The sequence below is a fragment of the Panthera leo genome, chromosome A2 (assembly GCF_018350215.1).
Source record: "Panthera leo isolate Ple1 chromosome A2, P.leo_Ple1_pat1.1, whole genome shotgun sequence".
In the NCBI taxonomy this organism is placed as follows: domain Eukaryota; kingdom Metazoa; phylum Chordata; class Mammalia; order Carnivora; family Felidae; genus Panthera; species Panthera leo.
This window is the reverse complement of record NC_056680.1, coordinates 118,413,221-118,435,470: the sequence shown is the minus strand read 5'-3', so window position 1 is coordinate 118,435,470 and position 22,250 is coordinate 118,413,221. Positions and strand designations below refer to the sequence as shown.

At 41.9% G+C, this 22,250-nt stretch overlaps 1 protein-coding gene across 7 annotated transcripts in view; it reads left to right on the top strand.

Annotated features, from left to right (window-relative positions):
* Positions 1 to 22,250, top strand: part of JAZF1 (JAZF zinc finger 1) — a 340,318-nt gene that overhangs the window by 200,150 nt on the left and 117,918 nt on the right. The window lies entirely within an intron of this gene.

The following is a 22,250-nucleotide window of genomic DNA, read 5'->3' as shown; positions in this document are numbered from 1 at the left end:
ACATTTTGGCTCGCTTCAGCAGAATTAGCTTGTACTGCTGGCATAAAACACATGGTGAGAGAGGTGAGTCTTGGCAGAACTTGGTGATATGATTTGCTTGTTAGGCACTGGGCCTCTTTGCATAACTAACTTCTTTGTTGTCTGCAGTTTGTTCTTAGGGCAATCAGTGTTTTAAAGCAGGATGCATATACAACTCCACATTAGGCCATGCTTTTAGTCTTTCTTGTGTCCACCCATCAGTATTTATGACTGATCTTTTTTTTTTATTGTTTCAGTATAGTTAACATACAGTGTTAATATTAGTTTCAGGTGTACAATATCTTGATCCAACAATTCCATACATTACTCTGTGCTCATCATGGTAAGTGTACTCTTAAGTCCCATAAGCCATTTAACCCATCCCTCCACCTCCTCTCCTTTGGTAAACATCAGAGCTCTGTATTTAAGTCTGGCCTCTGATTTGTCTCTTTTTTTTTGTTTGTTTCTTAAATTCCATATATGTTGAAATCATATGGTATTTGTCTTTCTCTGACTTATTTCACTTAGCATTACACCCTCTAGATCAATCCACATTCTTGCAAATGGCAAGATTTCATTCTTTCCATGGCTGAGTAATATTCCTGTGTGTGTGTGTGTGTGTGTGTGTGTGTGTGTGTGTGTGTGTGTGTGTGTGTACATTCATCTATTGATGCACACTTCGGCTGTTTCCATCACTTGGCTATTGGAAATGCTGCAATAAACATAGAGATGCATATATCTTTTCAAATTGGTGTTTCATATTTTTTGGTAGATACCCAGTAGTGGAATTACTGGGTCATATGATAATTCTATTTTAAATTTTTTGAGGAACCTGCATTATATTTTCCACAGTATGGAAACTGGTTGCACCAGTTTGCATTCCCACCAACAGTGCACAAGTATTCCTACATCCTCATCAATACTTGCTGTTTCTCGTGTTTTTTATTTTAGCCAGTCTGACAGGTGTGAAGTGATATCTCATGGTAGTTTTGATTTGCATTTCCCTGATGATGAGTGATGTTGAATGTCTTATCATGTGTCTGTTGGCTATCTTTGTTGTCTTTGGAGAAATGTCTGTTTGTGTCTTCTTATTTTTAATTGGGTTATTTGTTTTTGGGGTTGTTGAGTCTTATAAGTTCTTTACATATTTTGAATAATAACCCTTTATCGGATATGTCCTCGGCAAATATTTTTTCCCATTCAGTAGGTTGTCTTTTAGTTTTGCTGATTATTTCCTTTGCTTTGCATGAGCTTTTTATTTTGATGTATTCCTAATAGTTTATTTTTGCTTTTGTTTCCCTCGCCTCAGGAGACCTATCTAGAAAAATGCTGCTACAGCTGAGATCAGAAATTATTGCCTGTGTTCCCTTCAAAGATTTTTATGATTTCAAATCTGATTCACATTTAGGTCTTCAAGCCATTTTGAGTGAATTTTTGTGTATGGTGTAAGAAAATGGTCCAGTTTCATTCTTATGCATGTAGCTGTCCAGTTTTCCCAACACCATTTGATGAAGAGACTTATTCCCCTTGCATTTTTTGTCTTTGTTTTTGTTTTTGTTTTTTGTTTGTTTAATTAAGCAAGCTTTATCCCAATGTGGGGCTTGAACTCACTACCCTGAGATCAAGAGTCGCATGCTATACCAACTGAGCCAGCCAGGTGCTCCCTACCCCATTGCGTACTTTCTTCCATTGAGATGAATTAACCACATAATCATGGGTTTATTTCTGGACTCGCTATTTTGTTCCATTGATCTATGTGTCTGTTTCTGTGCCAGTATCATACTGTTTTGACTACTACAGCTTTGTAATATAATTTGAAGTCTGGAACTATGATAGGATACCTCCAGTTTTCTGTGAAAAATGCTATTGATATTTTGATAGGTATTACATTGAATCTGTAGATTGCTTTGGGTAGTATAGACATCTTAACAATATTATGTTCCCATCCGTGAGCATAGATTCCTTTGTGTCATCTTTAGTTTCTTTCATCCATGTTTTATTTAGTGTTTTCAGAGTACAGGTATTTTCCCTCCGTGGTTTAGTTTATTCCTAGGTATTTTATTATTTTTGGTGCAATTGTAAGTGGGATTATTTTATTTCTCTTTCTGCTACTTCATCATTAGTATATAGAAATGCACCAGATTTCTTAGAGGCACCTGGGGGACTCAGTTGGTTGAGCATCCAACTCTTGATTTTGACTCAGGTCATGATCCTAGGGTTGTGGCACCAAGCCCCACATGGGGCTCCATGCTGAGTGTGGAGCCTGCTTGAGATTCTCTCTCTCTCTCCCTACTCCCCTTTCCTCTGCTTGTGTTTTCTCTTCAAACAAAGAAAAGAAATGCAACAGTTGTATCCTGTGACCTTACTGAACTCATCTGCCCGTTCTAGTCGTTTTGGGATGGAGTCTTTAGGTCTTCTATATATAGTACTCTTATGACTGATCTTTTTTATGCATCTTTGAGTGCAGTTCAAAGCTGCATTACATTTTTTTCAAAATCTTCAAACTTACTGCAATTAGAGATTCCGTGACTTTGAAACCACCTAGGAATAGCCTTGTATTTTCTATTCTTCTCCCTTTGTAGAAACCCATTTCCTGAACTTCGTCCTAAGCAAGAGCTGCTATACTTTCAGTATTTCCAACTGTGACATTTCTGTGTTGATCAGAGTGTCCACTGTCGCCTCTTCAGCCTCTCCCTGGAACCACATTCACCTTGAGTCCTGTAGGGTCCGAGACCTTCCTTCCTTGCCTCCCCATTCAGGCTGGTTGCTGGACATTAACTTTGAATTTATCAATTTAGATTAATTCCCTTGTCTCATTGAGCTTGCTCACTCATTGTCTCCAATCTCTCAGTGTCCGATAAAACCAACAAGTGCCTCTCAGGCTAGCCGCTGGGAGTCACTATCGAAAAACACCTACCTGTGTCCCGCCACAGACATAGTCTCCCTGACCTTGGCTGGGCCCTCAAGGCCATCCCATAGTTCGTGTTCAGCCCACGTTAAAACCTTGCTAACCTTATCACAGTCGGTTTGAGTGTACCCGTTGTACACAAGTTCCTAAAGGCATTCCCGATCCCCTTGTCAGCAGATGCTCTCAGTTCCCGTGCTGAGAAGATAACGGCTGCTTCTGTGTCCCCACTCAGCTTCTCACTTGTCTTCTCCAAATTCATCTGGATCTTTTGTCCATGTTCTCTTCATTCTTTCTCCCTTGTTCAAAGCTGGCACCACGGCCTTTACTCCGCACCCATCTCTCATCCCTGTGGCCTTGAAACGCCTCTCCTCTGGCTTCATTTCGTAACAGCACATAGATCCAAAGGGCTTGTCAGTCTTAAGAATTCCCTGGCCGTTTCTATTTTCTCTTCATGGATGACTATGGCATCTTCCTTGACAACTTCACCTATTTGGCCTACCTGTATTCATTCCCGTTGGCTGCTTTGTTTCTGGAACCCTTTCCTCTCTTGTGCCCGTTAGCTTGTTGTGTTCTCATTCTTCTCTTCTTGACACACATGGAGGCTTCTCCCTAACTTGGGTCTTCAGTATTTTGCTTTTCCGTCTGCATTCACTCCATTCCACGAGTTTACCTATTGCCTCTGTGGAGAGGACTCCCCACCTCCTCACCCCAGGTTTCCTCTAAATCTGCATTTCTAACTGCCCACTACTGGTTGGTACACGAATGTTCAGTATGGGCTCTACTCATCCAGTGCCGGGTCCATCATTTCACCTCTTTCTCCAAAACCGATGCTCCTTTTTGGATTTATAATGTTTAATGGTACCTACCCATTCATTACTCTTAGGAAGTTTGGAGTTAATTATCTGCTAGCAATCTCTTTTCCTCCCTTTTCCAAATAACCAGGTGCCAAATTTGTAATGTCTGCACCCTAATCACCTCTTGAATGCTTCCCTTGCTTCTGTCTTTAATAGAGCCTGTTTCAGATTGTTCCAAGAACTCCCTAAACTCCCTGCCTGCTTCTGTTCTCTCCACTGAAACCCTGACTACCAGGTGCCATCTAAAGGTCTGTTCAGGGGCGCCTGGGTGGCTCAGTCGGTTGAGCGTCCGACTTCAGCTCAGGTCACGATCTCACGGTCCGTGAGTTCGAGCCCCGCGTCGGGCTCTGGGCTGATGGCTCAGAGCCTGGAGCCTGCTTCCCATTCTGTGTCTCCCTCTCTCTCTGCCTCTCCCCTGTTCATGCTCTGTCTCTCTCTGTCTCAAAAATAAATAAACGTTAAAAAAAAATATTTTTTTTAAAGGTCTGTTCAAAGTATCAGCCCATCAGCACCATGTACGAAAACCTTCCATGTTTTGCCTTCGGCTTGCTACGTTCTCTCTCTCTTCTGGCTATGACACTTCTGCTCTTGAAGATCAACTTTTAATGCTACCTATTTTATGAAGTTTCCCCATCTTCTGAGAATGAATTGTTTGCATCTTTGATTAAGTTACCTCCCGAATCATAGTGTTAACACACTCTGCTGTGACCATTAAATCATATAAAATCCAAATTTGTGTACATTTAAGGTCAGTACCTTCTCGAGGTGCCTGGGTGGCTCAGTTGGTTAAGCCCCTGACTCTTGATTTCAGCTCAGGTCATGATCTCATGGTTTGAGGGATTGAGCCCCGTGTTGGGCTCTATGCTTACAGTGCTGAGCCTGCTTGGGAGTCAGTCAGTCTCTTTCTCTTTTAAAATAAATAAATAAGCTTTAGATCAGTAGCTTCTCTCTTCTTTCTCCAGCTCCCCACTAAACCCCTACCCAATGTCGCCATGTTAACATCATGGTAGGTATCTCTGTCTGCATTCTTCCTCAGGTGCGGACATGTATATAGAGATTTGGTTGTAGCACTTTTATAAAAATGGGAGCTTGAAACAAACAGACCTATAAAATATATGTAATATACAAACGTATATAATACACATGCTTCTTTATTTTGTTTTTCATTTAATATCTTTCCACATCAAAGTTACACGTAGGTCTAACTCCTTTTTAATAGCTGCATACAATTCTAAGAAATGGTTGTGTAGGACTTCCACTCTCCCACTACCCATTGGACAGTCGAGTTGTTTCCAGATTTGCTTGTGTGTTTGTGTCTCTCGCCACCAATAACAATGCTGCAAGGTAGATTAATCCCTGTTTATTCTACAGGCCAGTATTTCTATGCTTGTATTTCTTTGTTAGTAGAATCTAAGTCAGATCACCCTCCCCACCTGCCAGTGGCTTTCTGTCATACTTGGCCATGGTCAGGAGTGTCACTTGTATTCCAACAAGGCTTCCCTGATTGGGTGGCCCCTGCCTCTCATATCCCCACCCGTCCACCCCCCAGCAAGAACCACAGTCCCTCCTCCTTGGGCGCACCCGGCCCCTCCTCCTCCCAGCTCTGGTCCCTCTGCTGGGATGCTTTCCCCCTGATCAGAGCTTCACACAGCTCATTTCCTCCTCCCGTCAGGTGTCGGTCAGATGTTACCTGCACAGCGGGGCTTCCCTGGCCAGTTGAAATAGTTCCCTATCCACCTTTGCCCTCATTCTGCTTTCTTGTTCTCTGTGGTACTTATCGCCACCTGAAATAACCATTTCATTGTTTTTGTTCAATACTTGTCTCCCCCATGGAGCATGTGAACTCCATGGGGGCAGGCGGTTTGTCTATCTTGATCAGCACTATATCTTCAGCTTCTGGAACGGTGCCTGTTACACATAGGTGTTCGATAAATAGGTTTTGAATAAATGTGAGAATAACCATCACAGTTTTATGTGTGCGTGTATATTGTGTTACCCTCCCATTGTGTGTTTTACTCATCTGCCTAATTCCTGCCTCTTCATACCTGACCATATATGTCAAATACTTGAAATCAAGGGACTGTTGTGCACAGTGGCAAATTTTAACATACGGGATGACCTTGGAGATTCCCCCCCGCCCCCCACCACCATACACATTTACAAAATGACTCACGGCGCTATACCTCTCTTATTTCATTTGGAAATTCAGATCGCTGGCAGTAATCTACTTGATTTATCGTTTTCCCCTTATGTGCAGCACCTCGGAGTTAATTAAGAAGGCCATGAATCTTCTCTCCGTAGCTCTAGCACACTCCCATTTGCAGGATACTCTCATATTGCTGAGACTGTTGATTTGGGACTCAGGTTGAAACATTACTTAATTTTCTCACATTGAGATTCATTATGCCGAGCCTAAAGACCAGTCTTGCCTTTGAAGGCCCCTTCGCTGGCAAGCTTTAAAATAGCTCTGTGTTCTCAGTTTCTAAATAACTTGTTCTCATTTCCGCCACCATGGCCAAGACCTTGCCCGCTGGCTCAAAGTAGTGCAACGAGGTCAGCCTCATGTCCCCAGAAAGACCTCTCCCTCCTCAGCCACAGTGTAGATTTTCACCCCTGCTCTGTGCGTCGGTTGTTTCCAGCAATAGCAATGTGGACTTCGGACAGCCACACAGCCGTGTCGTCCCAAGCAGCACAAGATCATCCAGCCTGACCAATGAAAGACAGTCCAGTCATAAGAAAGCCGTGGCCTTAAATCCTTAAAAGACCAATGCTAAAGTTTGTGGAGATTGTCTTGTTAAGAATGAAGTGTGTAATTACTCGGCTTGGCTTGTCATTTTCAACACAGAGTAGCTTCTATTAGTTGAGCACCTACTATGTGTGGGGCGCTGGGCAGTGCACTTTGCTATTGCTATATCATCTGAAGTCTCACAATGATCCCGTGTCACAGCTCTTCTCTCCCTTTTATACCTAATAAATTGCAAAGAAAGTTATAAGAGCTCTTAGCCTTTTTTATATGCCTTGGAGCCCTTTGGAGAACTGTGTACTCTTTCTCAAAGTGTTGTTCAACTCATAAGCCAAACTACGTAGGATTACAAAGTAAACGAGTTATATCAAAATGCACTTGTCAAAATATTAAAATCACAAATTTGTGATGTGGTAACATGTGCTTCTTTCTCAAGGCCTTAATTAAGAAAGCTTAGGTTCTGGGGGCACCTGGGTGGCTCAGTCGGTTGAGCGTCCGACTTCGGCTCAGGTCGTGATCTCACGGTTTGTGGGTTCGAGCCCCACGTCAGGCTCTGTGCTGACAGCTCGGGGCCTGGGGCCTGCTTCGGATTCTGTGTCTCACCTCTCTCTGCCCCTGCCCTGTTCATGCTCTGTGTCTCTCTGTCTCTCAGTAATAAATAAACGTTTAAAAAAGAAAAAAGAAAGCTTAGGTTCTGGCTCAATAGCCTCCATAATTTAAAATTAGTGATGAGTATAATTGTGTTGAGACATCTGTTACAGTCATACCATGATATCAGAATATCTGTGATTCTATGGATGCAAAGTCATAGGTACTGGGAAAATACCGTGACTAGTTGTCTAGATTCGCTATTGAAAGAAATGCCACGTCTCAGAGGTTAATGAAAGTAAAGATATCAGTTATTATTTTTTTTAATCCAAGTTCCCAGATCTCCTGAATCCTACCAATAACCTGTATGGGTCCCCAGAACCCAGATTAAGAACACCTCAGTTAGGTGTCACAGTTACTAAGGAGCTTTTAGAGGTAGGCTCAGGCCCAAATTCATGAAACTCCAAAGCCTTTGCTTTTTCTTTTTTTAAAAAAAAAATTTTTTTTTAACGTTTATTTATTTTTGAGACAGAGAGAGACAGAGCATGAATGGGGGAGGGGCAGAGAGAGAGGGAGACACAGAATCCGAAGCAGGCTCCAGGCTCTGAGCCATCAGCCCAGAGCCCGACGCGGGGCTCGAACTCACGGACCGTGAGATCGTGACCTGAGCTGAAGTCGGACGCTTAACCGACTGAGCCACCCAGGCGCCCCAGCCTTTGCTTTTTCTTTTATGTCCTGATAACTTCTCATACTCTGACTCTGCTTTCCATCAGAATATCACCGTTTGGATGTCATCAGGCTACTCTGTGGAGTAGGTCATGGCGAAAACAAATAATAAAAAAAAAAATTAACATGTGCATAGCAACCCCTTTCGTTTCACAAAGAACTTTACCAGTAAACTTTTTTTTAATCCAAATTCATTTTTATGAAATCACACATTTTCTCCACTGTTCGTGGATTCTACTATACGAGATTGCCCTTACCTCATTTTGGTCGAGGATCAGAAAAATTCAGTGACTCGCCCAAGCTCACACAGCTAGTAAATGACAGACTTGGGACTTGAACTCCCAAATCTTTTTGTTCTACAGCCTTTTTCCTGGCCTTCGTCTGGAATGCCCAGGTACTAAGGTAACAAGTGAGAGGATTTCTCTCAAAGTTGCATGGAATCCAGGCATGTCCAGGATGAGGGCCATGTCCCCCACTAATCTCCACCTCCGTTGTCTCTTACACGTTGCTTTTAAAAACCTACAGCTCGGGCGCCTGGATGGCTCAGTCCGTTGGGCATCTGACTTCAGCTCAGGTCACGAGCTCACAGCTTGTGGGTTCGAGCCCTGCGTCAGGCTCTGTGCTGACAGCTCGGAGCCTGGAGCCTGCTGGGGATTCTGTGTCTCCCTCGCTCTGTGCCCCTCCCCCACTCACACTGTCTCTCTCTCGAAAATAAAGATGAATTTTTTTTTTAAAAAAAACCTACCGCTCAGAATTTACACACGTAGAATTCTTTAATCGGATATGCAGATCCTGCGGAGTGACCAGACTTGGATAATTTAAGTGCTAGCTTGTATTTTATGTCCTTGTCTTCATTTGCTGATAAAACCAAACAAGAGCGAGGAATTTTTCATTCTACCCTAAGCAGGTGGTAATTTGGTCACTGGCCGTTGCACTCATGTCATTCCCGTCCCGGGGGCTTTTTTCCCTTGCCTGGTACAAGTTAGTGCATTTTCCTTGACAATCAATTCACTCTGTACCATTGCTAAGGCCGCAAACGTGATATTCGACAAGCAGAAGGATTTGCAGAGAAGCCTTCCCAGCGGCTTCCACCTTCTGTGATCACTGAAATTTCCCTGCAGGTTTCGGTGACAGCGTGGGCCCATGTAATTTACAGATGGTGGGGCTAGCATACAATCAGTTCTTGCCAACTCCCTCTCTCCTTTAAGGAGATAGGATTCAGCGTGCCGGGGCCAGAAATTGGATCTGGCTTTTGGAGTTGCCCCTGCCTTCTCAGCAGGGTCTGCAGACATCTTTTCTTGCCTGTGCCTGACTTCGCTGACTCCGTCTTTGATTTCAGGATGAGAGGGTTGAGCAACAGTTAGTTGTTCTTCGTGGGAAAACACAGCATCACCTTCGCAACTTGTGTGCCTCTTTACATCAGATACTTCCCAAGTTTGCCATCTGTCCAAACTAAGGTTAGCAGAGAAGGAGAAGTGGTGTCATGGTCCTTATACCTAGAGAAGGTGCTCGGTATTCTGGGACAGTGTCAGCTACAGATGCCTCTGTCCTGTAGGCTTCCAGGAAAAATAGAATCCATCGTTGGTGCCAACGTGATGTATTTTTTTCATTTTCATTATTACTGGAGCAGATGAACTTGAAGCAGATACGCTGCAAAGTCACTTACGCTTGTTCTCCATTGCACCCATGCGAACATTCGCTCTTTATGGCCCGCTTTGTTGTGTGCAGCACCAACCAGACTCGGTGATGGACAGTTCTCCTGGGCCATACAAGCATGATGAAAAGCTGGTTTCTATATTACATTAATCTTGGCTAGACAGCAGCCATATTTTTGAAAACTCAAAGCCAGAATGCTTTTAATAATAAATGTACATTATGCTCTTAGTTCATTACCCCTTAAAAAAAATGTTTCTTCTGGTCTTTAGCATAGATTTCTTTAGGGCTAAGATATCAAGGTCGTACTTTCTAGATTTTTAAAGGCGCATGCACATATTTGCTTATAATATCAAATCTTAGGGGCGCCTGAGTGGCTCAGTCGGTTAAGCGGCCGACTTTGGCTCAGGTCATGCATGATCTTGCGGTCCGTGAGTTCGAGCCCCGCGTCGGGCTCTCTGCTGACAGCTCAGAGCCTGGAGCCTGTTTCAGATTCTGTGTCTCCCTCTCTCTGACCCTCCCCCGTTCATGCTCTGTCTCTCTCTGTCTCAAAAATAAATAAACGTTAAAAAAATAAAAAAAAAATAATAAAAAATAATATCAAATCTTAATTCAAAGTTTAAAAATTATTGCATGCCCTTCAATTTCTAATTCTCTAGGTTACACAACATCCTGGTGACCCCTAAAAGATGTTGAATACAAAAAGACTAGGTCCTGGCTCTGGAATTCTACCTGCTATAAGCCTCTTTTGAATTCACTTCAAAAGAACAGAGCTTTTGTGGCTGTCTCTCCAATCTCTTAATAAGTTTATTATGTGAACATGAATTAAGGGACTCATTCTATTATGTATAAGATAATATTGTTCTGGCAAAGAAAATTGAGTAATTTCGGGGGATCTTTTGTTTAATTTCCACTTAATTGTCCGGTTTCTTTGGCTCAACAATGTTGGGGCTTCATCCATATTACCACATGTATCAGTACAAGTTTTGTTTTTGCTCATTACATAGTATCCCGTTGTATGACTTACCAAATTTATTTATTCGCTTGATGGTCTTTGGCTATTTTAAGTAGAGCTCATGAACATTCTTGAACCAGTCTTTTCGTGGGTGTAGCATTCAGTTTTCTTAGGTATGATATTAGAATTGCTGAAGCGTGTTAGTGCATGTATTTAGCTGTTAAAAACAGCCAGTTTTTGGGGCGCCTGGGTGGCTCAGTCGGTTGAGCGGCCGGCTTCGGCTCAGGTCATGATCTCACAGTCCGTGAGTTCGAGTCCCACGTCGGGCTCTGTGCTGACAGCTTAGAGCCTGGAGCCTGTTTCCGATTCTGTGTCTCCCTCTCTCTGACCCTCCCCCGTTCATGCTCTGTCTCTCTCTGTCTCAAAAATAAATAAACGTTAAAAAAAAATTTAAAAAAAAAAACAGACAGTTTTTGAAAGTGGTTGAACCATACCATTCTCCTGTAGGCAAGGTAGGAGACTGCTAGTTGTTTTTGCAAACTCACCAATACTTTGTCAGTCACTTCAGTTTAGTATTCTGGTGGTTGGATAGTGGTATTTTGAGCGATTCATTTTCAATCCATCATACCTCTTTATTTTTTCTCTATAGAAATGCTAAAATAATGAGAAAAAACAAAGAAATAAGGCTTTGATTTCATCAACAGATACAATGCTTTTCTAAATGTTTATCCACATGTTTAAAAAATTATGATAAACTGGGGCACCTGGGTGGCTCAGTCGGTTAAACCTCCTGACTTCAGCTCAGGTCATGATCTCCTAGCTCATGAGTTCGAGCCCCGCGTAGCGCTCTGTGCTGACAGCTCAGAACCTGGAGCCTGCTTTGGATTCTGTGTCTCCCTCTCTCTCTCTGCCCATCCCCTGCCTGTGTGGTCGCTCTCTTTCAAAAATAAATAAACATTTAAAAAAATTATAATAAACTGTAGAAAATTTGGTCTTTTCATTTGTTTTTTTCTAGATTGCTCTGTCATAAGAGGTGGTTTTTAAAAACTCTTGCTAATGTGAATCCACAAGAATGGGTGGTGACCTCCACAGGTGTCCCTGAGCCATTCCTACCCATGCCTTGGGGAGGGATGTGACCAGACAGGGGGCCTGGAGCATCTACCCTACTGAACTCCCAGATGCCTTGGATGTATCTTTGGATCCACTCCCCAGAGCTATCCTAAGGAGGGGAGGCACAGCTGTGTCAGCTTTCTCTTTTCAAAAATGAGAACAGCTTTATTTTTTTTGAGAATGAAAGCATTGGACCTAGGTATATGTACAGATGTCATGAAAATGGAAAGAAGTGCATGGAGTGAGGAACCACAAAACCTAGGATCATAGTTAGCCTTGGAGACAGAGGTACCATGGGAAGGAGACAGGGCTTTACCTGTGTTATTATCATTTTAGTTCTTAAGCTAGGGGTGAGGTTACAAGCTTTTGGTTCAGTGTTCTTTAGACCACTTTGAAATCTTTTTTTATTATTGTTTTGATGTTTATTTATATTTTGAGAGAGGGTGTGTGTGTGTGTGTGTGTGTGTGTGTGTGTGTGTGTGAGTGAGTGTGAGTTGAGGGAGGGCAGAGAGAAAGAATCTGAAGCAGGCTCCAGGCTCTGAGCTGTCGGCACAGAGCCCAACGCGGGGCTCGAACTCACGAGCCGCAAGATCATGTGACCTTGCGGTCATGAGCGCATGAGCCCATGGCTCATGATCATGAGCCAAAGTCAGACGTTCAACTGACTGAGCCACCCAGGTGCCCCCACTTGGAAATGATGTATATATAATATAATTTATAAAAGAAACAAAAATCACCTGTCCTCCTACCACCATGCACAGGAGGAAATACACTTAACATTTTGGCCTATAGTCTTCCAAGATTCTGTGTTTTATTCTCTCTCTATAGAATATATGTATTTGTTAACATAAATAGTTTCATAGTAAAATGTGTTCATACAGAAAAAACAGAATATATAATCCATAAATGGGCCATACCCTATATTCCATTTTTATAATTTCCCTTTTTAACAAATTTCATTGTGGAACTATTTATGCATTAATAAATATGGCTATATTATCTTTATAATGGGTACATATTAGCCTGCATATATAGGTTTACTATAAATTTAATCATCTTTTTCTTGATGAACATTTAGGTTTTTTTTTTTTAATTGTTTTTAATGTTTATTTTTTGAGAGAGTGACAGCACATGAGCTGGGGAGGAGCAGAGAGAGAGGGAAACACAGAATCCAAAGGAGGCTCCAGGCTCTGAGCTGTCAGCACAGAGCCTGACACAGGGCTCGAACCCACTGTGTGAGATCATGACCTGAGCCAAAGTCGGTCGCTTAACTGACTGAGCCACCCAGGGAGTTGCAGAGTCTAAAGATGTGCACAACTGAACTCTTAACATATTTCACCAAAGTATCATCCAGAAACATGTTGCAGTGTAGGATGTATAGGCGTTTATTTTGCCCTTCCTTACCCACAGTGGGAATTCAGATTTTTTTTTAAGTTTACTCATTGGGGTGCCTCGGTGGCTCATTGGGTTAAGCCTCTGACTCTTGATTTCAGCCTAGGTCATGATCTCAAGGTTCATGGGTTCGAGCCCCATGCGGGGCTCTGTGCTGACAGCATGGATCCTGTTTGGGTTCTCCCTCTCCCTCTGCCCCTCCCCTACATGCATGTCCATGCTTGCTCTTTCAAAATAGTGCACACATGTGAGAGCAGGGGAGGGGCAGTGAGAGGGAGAGAGAGAATTCCAAGAGTCCCCAATGTGGGTCTCAATCTCACAAATCATGAGATCATGACCCCAGTCAAAATCAAGAGTCGATGCTTCACCAACGGGGCCACTCACGCACCCCTAGGATTTTATTTCTTTTTTAAAGTAATCTCTACACTCAACATGGGGCTGGAATTCATGACCCCAGGATCAAGAGTCCCATGCTCTACTGACTGAACCAGCCAGGCACCCCTAGGATTCCTTTGAATCTTTCCCAACTTGAGAAACGTAATAACCAAAAAGCACATTCCACTGTTTGTAATTTTCATCCATTTGATTCACTATCTCATTAACATATTTTTCTCTTTAGAAAAGTAACATCTCAGGTGTGGAGTTTGGTGAGCTCTTTATAGATTTTGGATACTAGCCCTTTGTCCGATATGTCATTTGCAAATATCTTTTCCCATTCCGTTGGTTGCCTTTTAGTCTTGTTGATTGTTTCCTTTGCAGTGCAGAAGCTTTTTATCTTCATGAGGTCCCAATAGTTCATTTTTGCTTTTAATTCCCTTGCCTTTGGGGATGTGTCAAGTAAGAAATCGCTGCGGCTGAGGTCAGAGAGGTTTTTTCCTGCTTTCTCCTCTAGGGTTTTGATGGTTCCTGTCTCATATTCAGGTCCTTTATCCATTTTGAGCTTGTTTTTGTGAATGGTGTAAGAAAGTGGTCTAATTTCAACCTTCTGCATGTTGCTGTCCAGTTCTCCCAGCACCATTTGTTAAAGAAACTGGCTTTTTTCCATTGGATATTCTTTCCTGCTTTGTCAAAGATTAGTTGGCCATACGTTTGTGGGTCTAGTTCTGGGGTTTCTATTCTATTCCATTGGTCTATGTGTCTGTTTTTGTGCCAATACCATGCTGTCTTGATGATTACAGCTTTGTAGTAGAGGCTAAAGTCTGGGATTGTGACGCCTCCTGCTTTGGTCTTCTTCTTCAAAATTACTTTGGCTATTCGGGGCCTTTTGTGGTTCCATACAAATTTTAGGATTGCTTGTTCTAAACTCCACACCTGAAAAACAAATAATCCAGTGAAGAAATGGGCAGAAAACATGAATAGACACTTCTCTTTTTTTATCCTTTTTAAAAAAAATTTTTTTAATACATGAAATTTATTGTCAAATTGGTTTCCATACAACAGCCCGTGCTCATCCCAAAAGATGCCCTCCTCAATGCCCATCACCCACCCTCCCCTCCCTCCCACACCCTATCAACCCTCAGTTTGTTCTCAGTTTTTAAGAGTCTCTTATGCTTTGGCTCTCTCCCCCTCTAACCTCCTTTTTTTTTTCCTTCCCCTCCCCCATGGGTTTTTGTTAAGTTTCTCAGGATCCACGTAAGAGTGAAAACATATGGTATCTCTCTTTCTCTGTATGGCTTATTTCACTTAGCATCACACTCTCCAGTTCCATCCACGTTGCTACAAAGGGCCATATTTCGTTCTTTCTCATTGCCACGTAGTACTCCATTGTGTATATAAACCACAGTTTCTTTATCCATGAATAGACACTTCTCTAAAGAAGACATCCAGATGGCCAACAGGCACGTGAAAAGATGCTCAACGTCGCTCCTCCTCAGGGAAATACAAATCAAAACCACACTCAGGTATCACCTCATGCCGGTCAGAGTGGATAAAATGAACAAATCAGGAGACTATAGATGCTGGAGAGGATGTGGAGAAACGGGAACCCTCTTGCACTGTTGGTGGGAATGCAAACTGGTGCGGCCCCTCTGGAAAACAGTGTGGAGGTTCCTCAAAAAATTAAAAATAGACCTACCCTATGACCCAGCAATAGCACTGCTAGGAATTTACCCAAGGGATACAGGAGTGCTGATGTGTAGGGGCACTTGTACCCCAATGTTTATAGCAGCACTTTCAACAATAGCCATATTATGGAAAGAGTCTGAATGTCCATCAACTGATGAATGGATAAAGAAGATGTGGTTTATATACACAATGGAATACTATGTGGCAATGAGAAAGAATGAAATATGGCCCTTTGTAGCAACGTGGATGGAACTGGAGAGTGTTATGCTAAGTGAAATAAGCCATACAGAGAAAGACAGATACCATATGGTTTCACTCTTATGTGGATCCTGAGAAACTTAACGGAAGACCATGGGGGAGGGGAAGGAAAAAAAAAAAAGTTAGAGAGGGAGGGAGCCAAACCATAAGAGACTTTTAAAAACTGAGAACAAACTGAGGGTTGATGGGGGGGTGGGAGGGAGGGGAGGGTGGGTGATGGGTATTGAGGAGGGCACCTTTTGGGATGAGCACTGGGTGTTGTATGGAAACCAATTTGACAATAAATTTCATATTTAAAAGAAAAAGAAAAGTAACATCTCATCAGTGTGGAAATTTAGTAAAATAAAAATGGTGAAAGTACTTAAATTTTTCCATCCAGAGTTAATAATGGTTAACATTTGGGGCTATTTTCTTCTAGTTTTTTTTCCTTGTGCTATTTATTTATTTCCTTGTGACCTGTTTTTTCAGAATCCTACCATACATAGAATCTTGTCATCTCCTTTTCTTAACTATTATTGTGAGCATTTTTCGCCTCTAAATATTTTTTTAAATAATCATTTGGCAGCATTAATACTTGGAACTTACTTCACCATTTCCCAACAGCCATTGGACCGTTTTCTATTTTTCACTGTTACAAAGGTTGCCAGTATTCCCTCTGACAAGTTTCTAGAATGGAGATTCAAGAGTGTGGACACTTTACCACCGATAGAGATTATCACATTATTTCCATAAAGGATGGCAGTCCTTTTTATTCTTACCAGTGGTGAATGAAGCTACTGTTTTGCTGTTTCCTTGCCGGCGTGAAGGATGACCATTTTTTAAAACTCTGCCAGTTGAATATTAAGGAAAATGTCAGTACATGGTGTCTGTGAATGACTGGCGCGATCGGTCTCAGGGTTTTCATGCACACAGGGCCATGACCTAGAACAGGGCTAGGTCTTTTCAACACCTGAAGGAGGGCTATAATTTCTGAGCTGTCTTCTGGATTTCCTTTCAAAGGGGTAGTGAATAGGAGATCCAGATAGAAGCCAAAACGCATGCCTGAGTCCCTGCAGAACAATGATCAAATCATTCATATAAAATTAGAGAATCCCTTGTTTGAAACGGAATGACTAGATAAACATTGGTGTCATTGCCAAGGAATCAAAGATCATCTTGCCCTCAGATCTGTTCCTTCCTTTTCCCCATTTGTGATCCGTCTGTGAAAGTCCCAAAGACCCTACACCAGGAGGGAAGTGGATGTAAGAGGGCAGAAAAAGAGAACGCGTGTTGGCTGATCTCTGTTCCCATCTCTTTTTCGACAGCCACTCCTTCCAGCTTCCACGTCTCTCCCCTCCTCCAGAAGCCTATGGTGAGAGACTTTAATAGGAAATGGTAATTGGACCTTTTCAAATCCCTTGGCTTTTAGAGGTTGACCCTGACTGGCCCAGTTCCTTAGGCCTATGAGTTCCACACCATCTTGCAGTCAACCTGGATGTCCCTTCAGTTTTCGATCTCTCTCTCTTTTTTTTTTTTTTTTTTTTTTTTCCCCCGGTCTGAACTTCAGCAGCTGGGAGGTTAGGCCACCGCCTCGTCTTTACTGCTTGCACTGCTTCTTTGCAAGTTACCAGATCAGAATCCCAGACCTCTAAAGGAATTAAGAACTGGAAAGAACTTTCTAAGCAGGGTACCACAGGCAGGTCACACGGGATGATCCCTTGAGAGTTTCCGAAGAATTTTGTTTATCCAAAAGGTTCAACTAATATAAAAGCATGGAAGTAAACCTGCCTCTCCCACCAGCAACATTGGGCCACCAGTGATGACTGTGGCGGACTGTGTTGTCTTCCATCTCTGTCTCTGTGTTTACAGAGGCTCAGAAGAGGCATAACGCAGTGTGTGAGCTTCATCTCATTACAGGCACGGCCGCATTCCACACACTAGCACCATCCGTGTCCTTTGCCTTCCAGCGCCCCGCCCCCTCCCCCCCCCCCCCCCCCCGCCGTCCCCCCCTCCCCCACTGCCCATGTACATGACTGTGTCCAGGGTCAGCCTTGAACTATGTTTTTCTCACTTGTGACAGGAATAGAATTTTGCGTCTCACTCCCAACCTCCGTTCCTCGCCAAACCACTGCAATTCCCTCGTCCCCGCTTCAATCTGCACAAAGTGAGGTTTCATTACTGCATTTGCAATAAAAATACTATAAATCATGTAAGGCCGGGGTTAAGAAAGAGCGGGTGGGGATAAAAGAAAAACAGCGCTCTTCCCAAGTTAAACTCCAACCCCGCATCTGTGTAAGGCACCTTCTCGGAAGAACCTGGCCTTGTGTTAGCGGGAGTCTCACCTTCCCGTGTCGAGTTGCCGAATGTATTGTATAGTGTTAATGTGTTGACTACTACTTCTTTTAGCAAATCTTCTAGAACTGAAAAGTGATGCCAGTGTGCCGCTCATAAAGCATTAGCTGTTTTCTGATTACATTTCCATGTTTTGTAATAGCAGGGGAAGGAGAATCCAGATACTTGTGGTAGCTTTCCGATCGAACACTCGTGACAAAATACAGAAATCTATGTATCCAAGCGACACATCACTCGATAGTATTTTTCTGTCTCCTCCTGTTTTTGTGTGTACAGTGGCCGCATCGGTCATGTGTTTTTATTTCATGTAGTCCTATCTTTATCCCCTGCTGCCTGACTTGTTCTAGGGATGGGACGAGACGAACTTCAGAAGTTAAATTCAAACAAGATGTGCGGGAATGAATTTCTTTTAGGGATAAAGGAGGAATGCCTTCTAGTTGGGAAGGATTTATGATTTTTGGCTTTGTTTTTCTCTTTCGTTTTTCATTAGTCTTGAGCACATTAGATTTTGGTAAATCTAAAGATTTATAAAACACAGCATCTTTCATTTCTTGTCAGGACTAAAGATCAAGAAGGGTTAATCAGCACTCAACTGAATATACTGAAATAACCCCGAAAAAGATGTATCACATGGAAATATAAATTTTTTCAACAGGGAGACATTCGCCAGTCTTCATCATGTAGTCAAATTTGGAGAAATTTAAGGATGTCATGATCCATGGCCCTTACTCATCTCAAATAGTAATTTTGAGATGTCAGAAGACTTGAGTGATGGGCATGGTTGTGTGTTAAATATTAGCCATAAGGAAAATTTACTTGTGCTGTGTGAGACAATCTGACTATAACAACGAACATACTCAGAGCTACGTTTTCTTAGATTTCGTATATGGAATGGCTGCATTTTTCATTAGATACCTGACTTTTTGTTGGCTTATTTGTGTTATATAAATATATATATGGAACAAAGTTATGGGTGTACAATGACTTGAAGAAAATAAGAAATGCAACATTTTGGTACTGTCTAGATATGATCTTTGTGTAGATTTCACGCTGAAGAACAATATGTACATATTTTAACCTTTGAGTCTGATATGTACTGAAATGTGCAGTGTCAGTGTCTATAAATGAAACCCTGTAGCTGTCACAGCTGTCTTGACTTCTGAAAAATCTACAGCACGTTTCTAGTCGTTCTCATGCTGATAATGTTAGAAAAAAGAAACACATGCAAACATACTCGTGCACTCAGTCACAGATACCACGATAAATTCCAGACCACAAGATATACTGGGAATGTCTCTAGCGTCTCTCTCTCTCTCTCTCTTTGTCTCTCTGTGATTTTGCTTGAAATTAGCTTGAGCATTTTAGCTACTATTTTAAGGACTAACAGATCCATAAGTTATCACCGTTGGCACCTGAGGTGACCCAACCAGCCAACATGAAGATTCGCAACCACCAAAAAAAAAAAAAAAAAAAAAAAAAAAAAAGATTCACAACCAGAATAGGTTGGTACCTTTTTCCCCTAGTTTCCTTAGTCATCTCCTGCTTGACTCCTTTGAATTAAACAGATAAACCAAAACCCTTTATACTGTGTGGACCACAAAATATTTTTTTAAGTTTATTTATTTAAGTAATCTCTGCACCCAGTGTAGGACTCAAACTCACAAACCCCAGATCAAAGGGTTGCATTCTCTACTGATTGAGCCAGCCAGGAAGCCCCGCAAAAAAAGTTGTTTTTCTTTTGTTTTTTTAATTAAAGAAATCCTAAGGTCTGCTTTAAAGATAGTGGACTGAGAGTGGATCATTTATATTGTACCATTTTAGCAGAATATTTTATGTGTATTTTAATTTTGAGCCTTAATCTAATTTTATAGACATTTGTTTAAGGTTATACCTGGGATATATATTTACCTGTGTCATTTCTTGAGGCTTTTCCATATTGCCACATCTTCAAAATTACTATTTTTTAAAACGACCACATAATATTCCTCCCATAAGATAGAGGTCACGGAGATGTGGACTCCCATTTGGTCACAATGGCTGCTTATAAACTTTCATTATTCTAGATTGACTGCTGCTTGCTTCAATTTCATGTGCCCGTGGTTTTTTCCTTTGATTTTTTTTTATTATTTTTAAATTTTTTTTTTAGTTTTTTCCTCTGAGATTATTTTCATAGGACCTTTGCTCAGAAGCGGATGCTATTTACCAGTGAGTCTCCATTTTGTGCCACCATGTGCATATTGGATGATAACGTTCATTACACATTCCTAAGGGAAGACAGATTTCTCCTAAATCCCAAAACACGAGGAGGAGGAAAAGAGTATGAGTGAAGTGCTAAAGAAATTCACAATCGCCATCTGTATACTACAGGTCCACAAGTAACCGGTTCATATGTTGCATCATTGTCCACCATAAGAAGTTGTGTGAGGATAAGAGAAAATACTCCTCACGTACAGTTGAGCATGAGTCCACCTTAGTTTGTTTAAAATGGAGTCATTTACAAACATTGACCTGTATGTTCTGACCGGTGCGATTTATGGCACACTGCCCAAGACCCCAGGATTCACAACCACTCCTGTGCCACCATTTTAATTCAATATGAATAACTACAGAACAGGGACAGAATTTGAAATGAAACGGTTTTCTTTTCTCTTCCAAAAAGTAGCCCTGATCCTCTTAACAGGTGGAAGTGTAGCCCAAAAGCCACACTGTTTCGAATTTAGAGTTAATGGAGCTGTGATAATGGAAGACGATTATTTTTGGACTCCTAAAATCTCACTGACTTCACAATTAGGAAATGAGTTTGCAGAATGCTATATGCCAAAGTGTACATAGTACGTATGAGAATATATTCCCCAGAAAATCTTGTCTTATTATTTGTGTTCATCTTGATTTATAGAAAATCAGTCCTAAAGAATTCCACTTCAAAGCGCCATATACTTTGAAATTTAAATTCCCTGATTGTGAAAGCTTGCTGTGTTCAGTTTGCTTCCTTTATTAAATTAAAGGTAAATGTTAACCCTGTACAGTGATGTTTTAAAAGAAACGATGGCGGGTGGAATCATTTATGTTAACCTTTGGAGAACTTTTAGCCTGTTGATTTAAAGGAGACAAAAAAAAGATTTGCAGTTTATCCCAGACAGGCACACATAGGATCGTTCTACAACCAGGGCCAAAGTTCAAATTCCCTTCAATATCAGGGGAAATTCTCTCTTCAGCATGTTACCGTTTTAAAAACAACTGCCTTTCTTGCTGATTAAAAGTGATTTTAACTCTAGTGCTAAATACCAAAATGAAAGCAGCAGATAGGGAAGTGCTTGTATGTCTATTTGCTTTTACCCTAAGCCCGGCCATTAAAGGTAATTAATTTATGGCCTGGCAAAGCCTTTCTGCCTTTCTTCCATGGATTTGTTAGTTCTGCGTTCAGGATGGGATTCCACATATAACTCGTGGAACCATTTCTGATCCTTTCGGTGCCCCTTGTCTCTGGGAGAGTCCAGGATTAGCGTGAAAGCCTTCTGTTTTTAGAAAAGCAAATCTGGACTCTCGGGGATTGGAGAAGACAGTGAATCACCCAATCGTTAGAGCAAGTCAGATAAACTTTTCATAAGCGCTGGGTAGGTACTGTGAGCTTGGCTTTCCCAACACTTCAGACCATGAACCTCATCGTCATTTTCCCAAACAGTTATAAGGTTATAATGATCATCCTGACTCTTTTCTAACATAAGGCCAACAGAGTTAAGCACATCTACAATCAGAAAAGTTTGAAGACAAGTTATTTGTTACTTCTTGTCTACGTGCATTTCCTTTTCAGTGTAACCAGTCTTACATATGGTAAATTCTCAAGAAGTTCGGTGAAAATACCCATCTTGTGGTGAATTTCAAAGACCGTTAGGAATTCATATCAACCAAAAATTGATGTGTAAAAAGCAAGGTTTGAAATTATTACTTTTTTTTTAGTGTGTGTTTATTTTTGACATAGAGAAAAAAAGACAAGCAGGGGAGGGGCAGAGAGAGAGAGAGAGAGAGAGAGAGAGAGAGAGAGAATCCGAAGCAGACTCCAGGCTCTGAGCGTTCAGCCCAGAGCCCGACGTGGGGCTTGAACTCACAAACTGTGAGATCATGACCTGAGCTGAAGTCAGACGCTTTAACCGCCTGAGCCACCCAGGTTCCCCTCTCCTGAAACTCTTTTAATGATGACGTTTCCTGGTTGGATATGAAATGTCTGGTGGACGGGTCTGTATCCTAGAGCCGATCTAAGCCAGCATTCCATTCTTGAATTGACCCAAGAACAAATTCAGGCGAGCCTCCTCTTTCCTGCCATCGGTGGCCCTCGCTGTCAGCTTTCTTTAGGGAGGATATTTTCTGAAAAATAAATGCCCTAAGCTCTTGCCCAGTGTTCCCAGGCACGTGTGTGGTGACAAACAGAAAACCACTCCCAATAAATCTCCTCTCTCCCCTTGGTAAACTGTAGTCTTGGGCAAGTTGGTTGGCCTGCCTCTGCTTCCGTTTCCCCACTGGTATATGTTGTGGTAGGTACAAAGTGTAAGGTAATACACGTAAAGCACTTAGAACAGTGCCTGGTACACAGTAGGCAGTAGGTGGCTGACAGCTTTTCTCGTCCTCTGAGTTTCTCACAGTAAGAAAGTTTAA